The following is a 13,401-nucleotide window of genomic DNA, read 5'->3' as shown; positions in this document are numbered from 1 at the left end:
CCCCGTATGGCAGTGACTGCACCACTGACGGAAAGACTAGTACTTGGGGAGTACTAAACATTTTGTACTTATATGGGATAAAAGGCTATGCTTGTTCTAATGTCTAGAGTTTATTATTATTATTTCAAGCGAATTAGCCACTTAGCATCACGCTCTTTACCTTTGGAGTTTTCTCTGCTTCCAGTACTCCTTCATGCGTTTTACGCCTGCTTTCTATGTTATTCTGTCCAAATTCGTCGATTTCTTTTAAGCCTCCATGCAGGCTGAAACCCTTCCAAATTCTGGTACTCTCCGGAATGCTTTCCAAATTCTGGTAGACTTCCCTGTTGTTTGGAGTTTTACATTCGTCTTCAGTTCGAAAGGTGGCCATGATTTTTCTCAGAATTCTTCTTTCCAAGACCTCTAGCGTCTCCAGGCTGTACTGCATTGTGCGTTGTGAGGCATTCAGTAGCTGTCATATAAAATGAAAAATTCATTAGTTCATCATCAGATAATTATTAGTATAATTATGTAACACATCCACGACACCAGGAAACACAAAAAAGATTTCTTCGAATAATTTCTCATATGCAAAAAAGAAAATTTGAGACTGTCATTTTCTCCAGAATTCAGATACGCGTTAAACTCAGTTTGACGGAAAAATTCAAAATACATATAAGGCTGGACACCAGCTCCAGAGACACCATAACGATCTAGTACCCATCATAAGATTGACTCCTTGTTTCCACAGATGCCTCAGCAATGGAAAGAGATGGAACTGAAGGTGCAGGAGCACAAACCCAGCTCGTTTGCTACTTCCATAACAGCGGCAGTTACTGCTGCAAGCTAGACGCCGAACGGAAGATCGTAAATGTTGTTTTGCATTAACTTTTTCTACGGATTAAATACTAACTGTCTTCCAAAAGAGTTAAGACAAGATAAAGTGACTGCTAAATTAATTTACAATTCCGATGGGTAGATTTTAAGATTGACAAGATTGACATCTACTGATAAAAAATTTCGAGAAGACCGAAAATTTTGTTTATTTTTCTTATGTTTCACCTCGTATGCAGGTATTCTAATTTTCATCTGCAGATCCTCTGAATACTGATCACTTTCAGTCTTCTGACACATTCGTTTGAATGACTACCTATTAATGTCATTCTCTACAGTATGACATCATTGGTTTATTTATTGTACCTCTGCACAGGTGTAAATCCAAGAGTTTCAGGGGGGGGGGGTGGGGAGAGAAGGGGGGGGGGGAGAGTGATCACGGGGTCATACATCGCAGTTGCTTCTGTGATGAGCTTGCAGACTTCTAAAACTTGCTAACAAATGTTCTTCTGTTTCTCTGAAACGCCATTTTTGAACTTTCTACTGGAACAATGTACTAAGTATTGATGTAATTAAATTATTATTATTATAAAATATTTAATTATTTTTTGAAATTATTGTTAATGTCATTAATTGTCCAAGCTTGCATCTGCAAAACCTGTTAAGCAATACCGTCACATCCTCGCAAGAAATGTAGACTGCAGAAATATTGGTACAAATATATGTCAGTAAATGCATCCCTTCATTATATTAGGCAATTTCCATTTTCCCTTGCTATAGTTGTTCTGATCAGTACAAGTTTCGGAGACTGAACTGCGCGCTCCGTGAGACTCATTTGTCTCTTTACGAAGTTCCCTTTGCGGGCGGCAGATGCCACCAACGCTGCGCGGCGAGCAGACGATGCGAGTGAGGTTATGTACTTTCTGTGGAAAATCTCAACGATTTGTTTTTAGTAAACAATGTCAAGAAGTAATTACCCTCACAGAAGATATTACTCTGAAGATGAATTATGAGAAGGTACGATAACGGACGTTTTGTACAAACGTTTGTATTTTCAGTACGTCTCTTAAGATCAATCAGAAGCTGACTCGTTGTTAGTTGTTCCACGCGGCATTTCAAGGTAAATCAAAAACAGCGATATAAAACCTTTTGAAACCTCTATCTTGCAGTAACTAATTTTCCACTTCTGAATTTTGCTTGGTTTTACACATCGTTCCTCACTTTTCCTTCCTTTTTTGTAAAAGTAATCCTTCATGTACTCACTAAAATTTATATCTTTACAAACAGCTGAATATTAGTCCCATTGCTAGTTAGACTTTATTACCATGCAATTTTCAAACGTGACCAACAGCTTCAGACAGTTAAGAATATGCGTCATGCTTTTGTACCCACGAATATGTTATCAGAAATTTCCTTCTGTGTCCGATCAAGTAATACCTGGAGGACGTAACGACAGAACACGTAGTGGCTTAAAGTATCATACAGTATTTTTCAGTGCAAGCAATTTGAGCCTTTAATGTCTTCTGTGGTAATTGCCGTGAGTAACTGATTTCACTGGCGCAATTTCGTTGTTCTCACAGACTCCACAGTGTAGATAACGAAACAATTGCATTTGAGAATCATTGTACAAGACTTTTGCTGCTGCGAGAAGTTTTCTCACAGCTCCTTCGCCTATCACTTCAGTATCCCACTATTAATAAGTTATTCGAATCTGTACAACGCCGGTATATTCAAAACCAGTAGTATGTACTGGGAGATAAAAGATGCCAAAAGAAAAAGAGATGCATTCAAAGTACACAGAGAAGTTTGCTCACAGATGTAGGAACTAAGGCGAAATATCAGGGCTGGAAGGGAGACAGATTGTGGTGCATGATACTATTGACAACCCTGTTGTTGCCGTAATGCGTCCTGTTCATTTTTATTCTACTTTTCGTTTCGCTAATGTTTACTATCTCTCCCGTTATAATTATGTTGTCCATTTTTCTGTAGGCGAAACCGTTGGGGACAGCAAATAATGACAGAAGCGCCATTTCAATATGCAGTTAAGTACATACATGATATTTAGAAGTATATTTGAATCCCAATAATTCGGAATAATTAACTTTTTGTGATTAAGCTTACACGTAAAACTATAGTACAAGATCGTGATACTAGTCATTGCCTCGAAAAAAGTCTATGTTTCAAGTGTAGTCTCCAGCATTTTCCATAATATCAGATTTACTGTATGTTTATCTGCAGGAAGCATATTACATTGAGTGAACAGTTAACTCAAGACGTCTCAAATATAGAAACGAAAGTTTCCGGAAAATAATAGTACGCTGTGGGGTTAGTTACGAAGCGTATGCTAAAACTAAGAGCCATGCGTTAGTAAAAAATACATTTTTGTGGGGGTTTTAGTTTTCTACAAACCTGGGTGTTGTTACCGTGTAACCGCCGTTCATTTCCAAACATGTTCATGACGTTGCATAAGCGATTTGTTGAATGGCGCCTTTTAATAACTAGTTTTGAGTCTGCCTTGATGTAATCCGTCTGTCGTCGTCCATAGCAATGTGGGAAAACAAACTGTCTCCATCTTATCGACAACGGCAAAAAACGCTCTTGTGTTTGCAATTCATTGCTCTATGTATTGATCGCTAAGCATTTTCAGTGGCACCTTGCACACAATTTGTGATATCTGAGTCGTTGCGAGAATTATTTATCCCTAAAAACAGCTTTGCGTCCTACACAAGGAAATTCATCAACCAGAACACAAATCTTCAATCAGATCACAGGTTTTGGTCCCCTTGTTGCACAATTCATCGGTCCGGATACTGGGTTTGCCATCCCTGTTCATCTCTACTTTAGTAATAGTCTTGTCTAACCTTCTCTTCACTTATAACTGCAGGCTCAAACCAGGCACTACTGACAAATTTTGGCAACTGTATACGCTTTTTCACACAAAAATCAAGTTACAGCACCCTCTCGTAATTAGCGGAACAACGATTTTGGAAGGCATTATTCAGATTCTTCAGGCAATCTGAACGAAACTGATGGTTCAGAAGTTTTTGTTTTTCCAGCCGTTTCCACCGTACACAATATTCCAACTACTCCGCTAGTTGTCTTCGCGAGATGTTGAGCGCAAATTCGTTGCCCTCTCCGTTTGGACTCAATGTTGCACATTTAATGCTAAAATGACAACTCGAGCGCAGGTCTATCAGCTTGTAGACAGAAGCCATTGTTTGCTTTCGCCGTCAAACGACTACTGCATTAGAATAACGATTTACGTGGCTTCGTAAAACGAACGCAATAGATGGCACTGCGTCCGTGCAACTGTGGCCCGAATTGCGTAACTTAAATATAAGAAAACAAACCTTATGTTTCGAACACGCCTCGTATTTGCTGTATTCTTAAACCTTCTATGTTTCTTATCCACCCAAATATTGAAGCAACCATGACTTTCTTAAATGGAATGAAATATATTTTTAATGGCATTGGAAACAATTTGGAAAGAGGGGCCCAGTGCCAAAATGACACATTCATGTATGGCGGACGTAGGGTACGTCATTTTTGATGCATGTTTATACTGGCCCCTGTCGAATTTTCTGCGTTATCACACGTGCCTCATTCCCATGTGGTTGCATGTCCCTCCGTATAAGGCGCGCAATAATGCATCCCATATTGAATACGCGTGCTTCCTGGTAGCTCCCGTATGTAGTGCGGTGACTGTCGTGCAATAATTTCTGTAGAAGGTGTCGAGTTGTAACAGATAATGGTTGACGTTAAGGAGGGGACCATGTATTTCAGCACGAAAAGAGATTTTTTGGCAAGAAATTGGGTTTAATTAGTTTTCAATGTAATAGAACGGCGGCCAGGCAGCAAAGAGACGTAAAACGAAGCTACAAATGTATAAACAATATACACGTAAAGAAGAACGTGTTGTGTGTGTAGGGTAGAACACTGTATTTTTTTATTCTAAAAGAATAATTCAACAAAAATTGTCATTTCACTGCATAGAATCTGGTCTCTGCAGTTTCATGTGTGTACTGTGTACACTTTCTGTGTTCATCGGGTAATTGACTGCTTCTTAGCCATTATTGTAGAATGCTGCGCTCTGTGTAGGACTGGAGTGTTGTTGCAGTTCAAGGGTATTACTCCTACATTTGAGTACTGAAATTAACTGTGTGGCTAGGGCCGCCCTTCGGGTAGACCGTTCGCCTGGTGCAAGTCTTTTGAGTTGACGCCACTTCAGCGACTTGCGTGCGATGAGGATGAGATGATAATGATTAAGACAACACAACACCCAGTCCCTGAGCGGAGAAAATCTCCGACCCAGCCGGGAATCGAACCCGGGCCCCTTGGCATGACATTTCGTCGCACCGACCACTCAGCTACCGGGGCGGGCATTTGAGTACTGGTAGGAAGCAAGACAGTCATTGCAGTAGAGGCGTCTCAAACGATAACTTGCCTTCGCAATAAGTGAGCTATCTGGAAAGCAAATAAATACGTAAGACACGGAAAAATATATTAAAATTGCATGTGACTTAGTATATGTTTAAAAAGGCATTTGAGTTATTATTACACCTAATCGTCACTGTCTTCCTTCACTTTTTTGATCTTGATTACGAATCGCTTTTATTCGTTAATTTGCTACCCACTACGACACTTAAAAAATGATACCGCTCTTAAGAACGGACTGTTAGTCACGGTGTATCAATGCGGAACTGTCTTCTATCCTAGAACTACGACTTTCTACTGATTTTCGTCAAAATCGACTACCTTAAAAGTAGCAGCAGACCGATAGTTTACTACAGAGACTTTTTTGTGCTGCGGCGGAAAGAGAAATCAACCAGAGTTCGCCACAGACTCATGGAAAACTACAGGCAGACATGATCTGTCCAATTCTAGTGGACGGATCCAATGCAGATGTGTACCATTTTCAATCGGCCCTGCTTCAGAAGGCGACCACCACAAAATGTGCGCATGCGGCAAGTACATTACTTTTCAGTACCATTCATTCCTCTTTTCTCAGACTTTGTTCACATTTTTCAGCATGCTGAGAGCAAGAAAGCGTCTGTGACTGTCTGCAACTTAAGTGATCGATTTTGATGGAATGGAATGTGTCACAGTGCCACAAGCAAAACAATATTTTTCCTCTCATCAGTCTTCTGACTAGTTTAACGCTTCCCGCCACGACTTCCTTTCCTTTGCCAATCTCTTCATCCAGGGAAAGGCTTGCAGCCAACGTGCTCAATTATCTGTTGCTTTTAAAAAAAATGTTTCAAATGGCTCTGAGCACTATGGGACTTAACATCTGTGGTCATCAGTCCCCTAGAACTTAGAACTACTTAAACCTAACTAACCTAAGGACATCACACACATCCATGCCCGCGGCAGGATTCGAACCTGTGATCGTAGCGGTCACGCGGTTCCAGACTGAAGCGCCTAGAACCGCTCGGCCACACCGGCCAGCTTGTTGCTTATATTCTAGTCTCTGTCGTCCCCTGCCGTTGTTACGTCTACTGGCCCTCTAGTCGCACGGAAGTTATTCCCTGATGTCTCATCACATGTCCTGTCATGCTGTCCCTTCTCCTTGTCATTGGCTTGCAGGTATTCTTTTTTTTTCGTGTATTCGGCGGAGAATCCCATCTTATCAAACTATTTTGCTGTGTCATTCTGCTTATTAAATCCTCCTTGCAACGTCCATCATGTGTTTTTTGCTTCCTCTGTAGCCGACTTCCTCCATTTCATCCATCGCATAGCACCCAGTTCTGATGTTAAGTTTGTTGCTAGTAACACTTGTGGTGCCCCTCAATACTTCTGTACTTCTTTGCTCACTAGCCTGCTCATTTCATTCAACAAATCCTGCAATGCTTCTTCACTTTCACTGAGGTTAGCAATTATATCAGCAAATCTTATCATTGACATCCTTTTACCTTGGATTTTAATCCCATTCTGAATCTTTCCGTCATTGCTTGTTCTCGATGTACATTTTCAATAGTAGAGGAGAAAAACTGCATCATTGTCTTATACTGTTTTTTATTCGTGCTTTTCTTTCACGGCTCCTCTTGAATCTTCTACATGTTACATATCATCCATGTCTCTTCATACTTCATACACAGATGAGCAAGAACATTGTGACTACCGACCTACTATCGATATAAACTCGACCAGCCAATAGCAGCGTCAACTGACGAAGACTGAGTGCTTGTGAGACACACGAGCGGCGCGTGCAGTATCAATGAGGGTGCTGGCCGTATGTAGAAATAGGAAGGCGCGCGATCTGTCGGAGTGTGACAGAGGCATATTGTGATGGCCCGGATGCCCGACACGAGCATTTCGGAAACTGTACGACTTGTCGGGTGTTCGAGGACTGCTGTGGTGAGTGTCTTCAATACGTCGCGGAAGCAAGGTGAAACCACTTCCAGCCGTCGTGGGATTGGGCGGTCACCCCTCATTACAGATGTCAGACGTCGCATGCTGCGCAAACTAGTACAAAAGGACAGACGGCGAACTGTAATCCTGGGCAAAGTACAAGAGTGTCTGAACACACAGTGCACCTAACATCCTAACTATGGGCCTCCGCAGTCGACGATCCACACATGTGCCAATGTTGACACACGACATCGGATACTACGACTGAAATGGGCACGTGGCTGTCGGACTGGACGTTGGCGCAGCGGCAGACCGTTGCACGGTATGGTGAATCCCGACACTTTCTTCATCATGCCGATGGGAGGGCGCGAATCCATCATCCTCCAGAGGAACAGCTCCTTGACACCTGTACTGTGGGACAGAGACAAGGTAGCGGCTGCTCCATTATGCTCTGGGAACATTCTGATGGGCACTCCTGGGTCCAGTGGAGCTCGTGAAAGGCACCGTGACGGCCAAGGAGTATCGTACACTGGTTATAGACCAGGTACACCCCTTCATGAAGGTTATGTTTCCCGACAGCAGCGGCATTTTTCAGCAAGATAATGCGCCGTTTCACAAGGCTAGGAGTGTGATGGAGCGGTTCGAGGAACACAGCGGCGACTTCCAATTGACGTGCTGCCCCCCCCCCCAACTCGCCAGATATGAATCCGATCGAACACATATTGGATGTGATTGAACGTGGCGTCAGAGTTCATCGACCCCCTCCCCGGAATTTACGGGAATATGTGACTTGTGTATGTGTGTGTGCAAATGCGGTGCCAACTCCCTCCAGAGACTACCAAGGCCTCACTGCTTCCATGCCACGACGTGTCGTTGCTGCCATCCGTGCTTTAAGGTGGACGTACCTGCTTCTAGGTATCTGGTCATAATGTTCTGGCTGGTCGCTATATCTATCTTTCTGTGAATTTCAAACACTTTATATCATTTTAGGCTGCCGAACCTTTTGTTTTGGATCGACGAACCCTATAAAAGTGTTTTCCCTTCATTATCAAGCAAAAGACGAGAACTGCATCTCTGTTTCCTTTACCGCCCTTAAAGCCAAACTGATCGCTATATACGAGCTCCTCAACTTTATTTTCCATTGTTCTGTGTGTTATTTGCTTCAACAGCTATGCATGAGCTACTAAGATGTTCAGCATTAGTACTCCACGACAAATACTTCCTTAATGATGCAACCAACCCCATTTTTATTTTGTGTCCGCGTGGTTCCCAATCATTTCAGCGTCGCCATTTGAAGCTGAAATTTTGCCGGATAAATATTTGCACTTTTGTGTTCTGTACACACTGGCAAAATGTTGATCTCAAAAGTGAACATTCCTCCACGTCGCCTTCTGCTGTGGGATTATTTGTAGCTTGTTATATGTCCTCGAGGAAAGTGTGTTGTCTATCAAGTTTTGTCGTACCCACAGCTAGTTGAATTATCGCTAAGCCGTCGAAGTAAGTGCGCTAATTCGTAGTGACGCACGTCATCTTTCAATTCAGTATCTTGTTGGATCACAAAAAAGATATAGCGTTTTCAGAAATACCTTTATCGCTGTTATTACTATATATTTCCACCTAGCAGTAGATCATTGCAAAGTCATGTGTGGAAATGAGAAAGGTTTCAGCAAGAAGCTTTCCCTTGAACATTCCGATTACTTCGACCGTGGCATCCACAAAATGGTAAACATTGGTCTGTCAGTGCTTAAGGTAACGCAGTATTCGTCTACTGTCGCCTGGTGAAGAATATAGGAGTTTACTGGACAGCGGACTAGCTTTGAGACTGGAGTGACAATTTAGTGGGATCAGAGTGGCTGTTAGCGGTTGATGCTAGTGTATACAGGGAAGTCGCAGTGCCAGGAAATGGTTGCAAAATGCAGGAAAACGTGTAAACGATCGCCGCTTGGTACGGGGACGATCGACATGTGGCCGTGAAAGTAAAGGAAAGCGGACATACCCATTACTGCGCAAATACACAACTGGAAGTTAATCTGTGCAAAGAGTCACAGCGATTAAATATACAGCGTCCTCCCGGAGGAGTGGTCAATATTCATGGACTTGACTGAAATGATCACTCGAAGCCAAAAGATCTAGTGAACCTGGGCTCTAAAATGCGTACCTTAAGAGCTATGAGCACTTGTTCTTCTTTTCTATTCTGCAACACAACTCTTCTAATGAACAAGTGCTCACAGCTCTTAACGTATGCATTATAGAGCCCAGTCCGATGCGAATTAAAGACGTTGGCTTCAAAAACTAGGCTGAGATTTATTCAATGAGTTCTAAGGAAAAGTAATCCACCCAAGAAGGAGGGTTTCACCGATACTTTAATGTGTTTTGTCAGTTTGAAATACTTATCAGGTATGACTAATAGTCTACCAGGGATAACAAGATCCGAAGAAGATGAGCGCGATTCGTCAAAGGTTCATTTAATATGTTTGTTTTTTTCTGTTTCACAAAAACTACGGTGACTAGTGAGACGTTCAGACAGGCAGGTACTAGAGATGTTAAAATATCGCAAGATTCTCATAACGGTACAGTGAAAAATAATGTTGATTCTCATAAAAGCACAGTGAGAAATAATGTTAGTATATTGCATCAGAATATCAGGGGATTAAAAAACAAAGTAGATAGGCTTCTTGTTTGTTTAGAAGATTTAGAAACTGAGGGTGGAATAGTTGTACTATGCCTGTCTGAACATCATATAGTCACAGGTATGGAAATGGTAAATGTAAGTGGATATAAACTTTCAACACACGTAAGTAGACACACTATGGAGAAAGCCATATATGTTAAAATCTGTCATTGTACGAAAAATTTGTAAACTAAAAAATTTTGCATTGAGCAGCATATCTAAGCACTTGCGTGTGAGCTTAAACTAAATAATGGCAGCCGGCCGCGGTGGTCTAGCGGTTCTAGGCGCTCAGTCCGGAACCGCGCGACTGCTACGGTCGCAGGTTCGTATCCTGCCTCGGGCATGGATGTGTGTGATGTCCTTAGGTTAGTTAGGTTTAATTAGTTCTAAGTTCTAGGGAACTGATGACCACAGATGTTAAGTCCCATAGTGCTCTGAGCCATTTGAACCATTTTTTAAATAATGGCACTTTTATAATTGTAGCCATGTATAGGTCCCCATTGGGAAATTTTCAACTACTTTTCATGAACTTGGATTCTTTATGGTGCTAACTGACCGACAGAGGAGAACAAATTATTGTTTGTGGGGATTTCAATGTAGATTGTCTTAGAGAGTTCTGTAGAAAGCTTCACCTCGAAGTATTACTTGGTTCTTTCAATTTGATGTCAGTTATTGACTTTCCTATTCGGGTGATACAGGAAAGCAGCACACTGATAGATAATGTTTTCATAGAACAAGATAAATTTAATCAAATAAAAACTTATTGTGTTAAGAATGTTCTGTCTGATCATGATGCACAGCTAGTTACAGTATATGATATAGCTCCATACAGTAATCCAAAACAGTCCTCCAAAATAGTTCGTTCAATTAACGATTTAACGATCGAAAATTTTAGGGAAAGCTTGCAACAGTTATACTAGGATGAGGTGTACAGGCAACCTGATGCTAATTTAAAATTTAACCTATTTCATGATACTTTTGTGAGTATATTTGGTAACTGTTTCCCTAAGAAAACTGTGAAATATCATTCTAAGAAACCATGTAAAAAGCCATGGCTTACTAAAGGGATAAAAGCATCTTGTAAACAGAAAAGGGAAATGTATCTTATAGCTAGGAGGAGTAATGATTCCAAAACGTCAAACTTTATAAAAACTACTGCACTGTATTAAGAAAAGTTATTAAAAAGTCCAGAAGTATGTGCATTATGTCTCAGATTATCACATATGAAAATAAATTTAAAACAATTTGGAATATTGTTAAAAGGGAAACAGGGCAACCAAGAGCGCAGGAAGACTGAATTTCTATCAAATTCAATGAAAATTTTGTTAACAAGAAGTAAGAAACAGAAAACAGTTTTAATAATCATTTTTTAATGTTGTAGAGTAAATAGGATCTAGCTTTTCATTAGAAAATGCAAGGCAGGATATGGAAGAGACAATACCTATGCAATTTGATAAAACTGAAATTCAACGCACCTCTCCTACGGAAAACAAGAAAATAATAAATTCACTCAAAAGTAAAAGCTTACATCGGATTGATGGCATTTCCAAAAGAGTATTAAAAGCTTGTTCCCAACAAATAAGTAGGATTCTCAGCCACGTATGTAGTAGCTCACTGAAACAGGGTATTTTTCCTGATAGACTAAAATACCCTATTTCTAAACCATTGCATGAAAAAAAGTAGGTCTGACGCTAACAACTACTGTCCAATCTCACTTGTGACAGCCTTATCCAAAATTCTTGAAATAGTTCTGTATTCAAGAGCAGCATCACATATTTGTAAAAATGAAGTACTAACAAAATGTCAATTTGGTTTTTGGAGACGCTTTTCAATATGTATGTATATGCTTTCATTGATCAAGTATTAAATGCATTGAATAACTGAACATCACCCATTGGGATATTTTGTGATACCTCAGAGGCTTTTGATTGATTGAAACATGAAATTCTTCTAGATGAGCTCAAGTGTTGTGGTATGAGTGGGGCAGTGCACAAATGGTTTAATTCATATTTAACTGGAAGAATGCACTGTTCAATCGAAATCTGTCAAAATAACTATACTTTTAGTACGTAAACATCCTCAGTGTAGAACCAGTTTCCTTCAAGGTCACAAAGACTCGTCTTTCTCGGTAATACTGTGAACATAGAGTTTTTATTTTCTTTTTAAATTCCTTAGATGTTTTCCTCGGCCTACACTCTGCTGACCTACAGTATTATTATTTCTTTTAATGATGGATCACGTTTGTTCCTCTTATGATAATCTTTGGAGGTGTAGGTTGGAGGAAAACTAATATACAGGGCTATTACAAATGATTGAAGCGATTTCATAAATTCACTGTAGCTCCAGTCATTGACATATGGTCACGACATACTACAGATACGTAGAAAAACTCATAAAGTTTTGTTCGGCTGAAGCCGCACTTCAGGTTTCTGCCGTCAGAGCGCTCGAGAGCGCAGTGAGACAAAATGGCGACAGGAGCCGTGAAAGCGTATGTCGTGCCTGAAATGCACTCACATCAGTCAGTCATAACAGTGCAACGACACTTCAGGACGAAGTTCAACACAGATCCACCAACTGCTGACTCCATTCGGCGATGGTATGCGCAGTTTAAAGCTTCTGGATGCCTCTGTAAGGGGAAATCAACGGGTCGGCCTGGAGTGAGCGAAGAAACGGTTGAACGCGTGCGGGCAAGTTTCACGTGTAGCCCGCGGAAAATTGGCTCATGCCACAACTGGAGACCGACAGCACCGACTTCATCTTTCAACAGGATGGTGCTCCACCGCACTTCCATCATGATGTTCGGCATTTCTTAAACAGGAGATTGGAATACCGATGGATCGGTCGTGGTGGAGATCATGATCAGAAATTCATGTCATGGCCTCCACGCTCTCCCGACTTAACCCCATGCGATTTCTTTCTGTGGGGTTATGTGAAAGATTCAGTGTTCAAACCTCCTCTACCAAGAAACGTGCCAGAACTGCGAGCTCGCATCAACGATGCTTTCGAACTCATTGATGGGGACATGCTGCGCCGAGTGTGGGAGGAACTTGATTATCGGCTTGATGTCTGCCGAATCACTAAAGGGGCACATATCGAACATTTGTGAATGCCTAAAAAAGACTTCTTGAGTTTTTGTGTGTGTGTGCAAAGCATTTTGAAAATATCTCAAATAATAAAGTTATTGTAGAGCTGTGAAATCGCTTCAATCATTTGTAATAACCCTGTATAGGTTGACTCTTCTGTATAGGAACTTTCTGTCTCGAAACTTTTAACAGTTGACCACACACTGATGCAGAATGCCACTGTTGCAGCGTCTGCGACTGCAAGTGGGTGAGCATCTGCGTGACGCTTTCGCGTTTACAAAGAACGTGTAACGAAGCGTGCTGCTCTTCTTTGGATCTTCTTTACTTCCTCTATCAGTTCATGTCTGGTACGGAACCACGACTGAGTAGTAGTATTCAAGTATTGGTCGAACGAGTGTTTTGTGACTTTCTTCCTTCGTTGATGGACTACATGTTCTATCTAGGAATCCTGCATACTCGGTTCGCTAGACAAACAACCAAACA

The 13,401-nt window shown here is 41.2% G+C and overlaps 1 protein-coding gene across 2 annotated transcripts in view; it reads left to right on the top strand.

Annotated features, from left to right (window-relative positions):
- The window catches only part of LOC126092623 (protein FAM151B), a 406,482-nt gene that overhangs the window by 82,038 nt on the left and 311,043 nt on the right, over nt 1-13,401 (top strand). The window contains exon 1 of one of the 2 annotated variants that reach the window (XM_049908340.1): nt 1,696-1,830. The exons of the other annotated variant lie outside the window; for it this stretch is intronic. The gene's annotated coding sequence lies outside the window, so the exon portion shown is untranslated. Of the gene's footprint in view, nt 1-1,695; nt 1,831-13,401 lie in introns of those variants that run through there. 2 annotated transcript variants of the gene reach the window in all.

The sequence above is a fragment of the Schistocerca cancellata genome, chromosome 7 (genome assembly GCF_023864275.1).
Source record: "Schistocerca cancellata isolate TAMUIC-IGC-003103 chromosome 7, iqSchCanc2.1, whole genome shotgun sequence".
Classification (NCBI taxonomy): Eukaryota; Metazoa; Arthropoda; class Insecta; order Orthoptera; family Acrididae; genus Schistocerca; species Schistocerca cancellata.
This window is presented reverse-complemented; position numbering and strand designations above follow the sequence as displayed.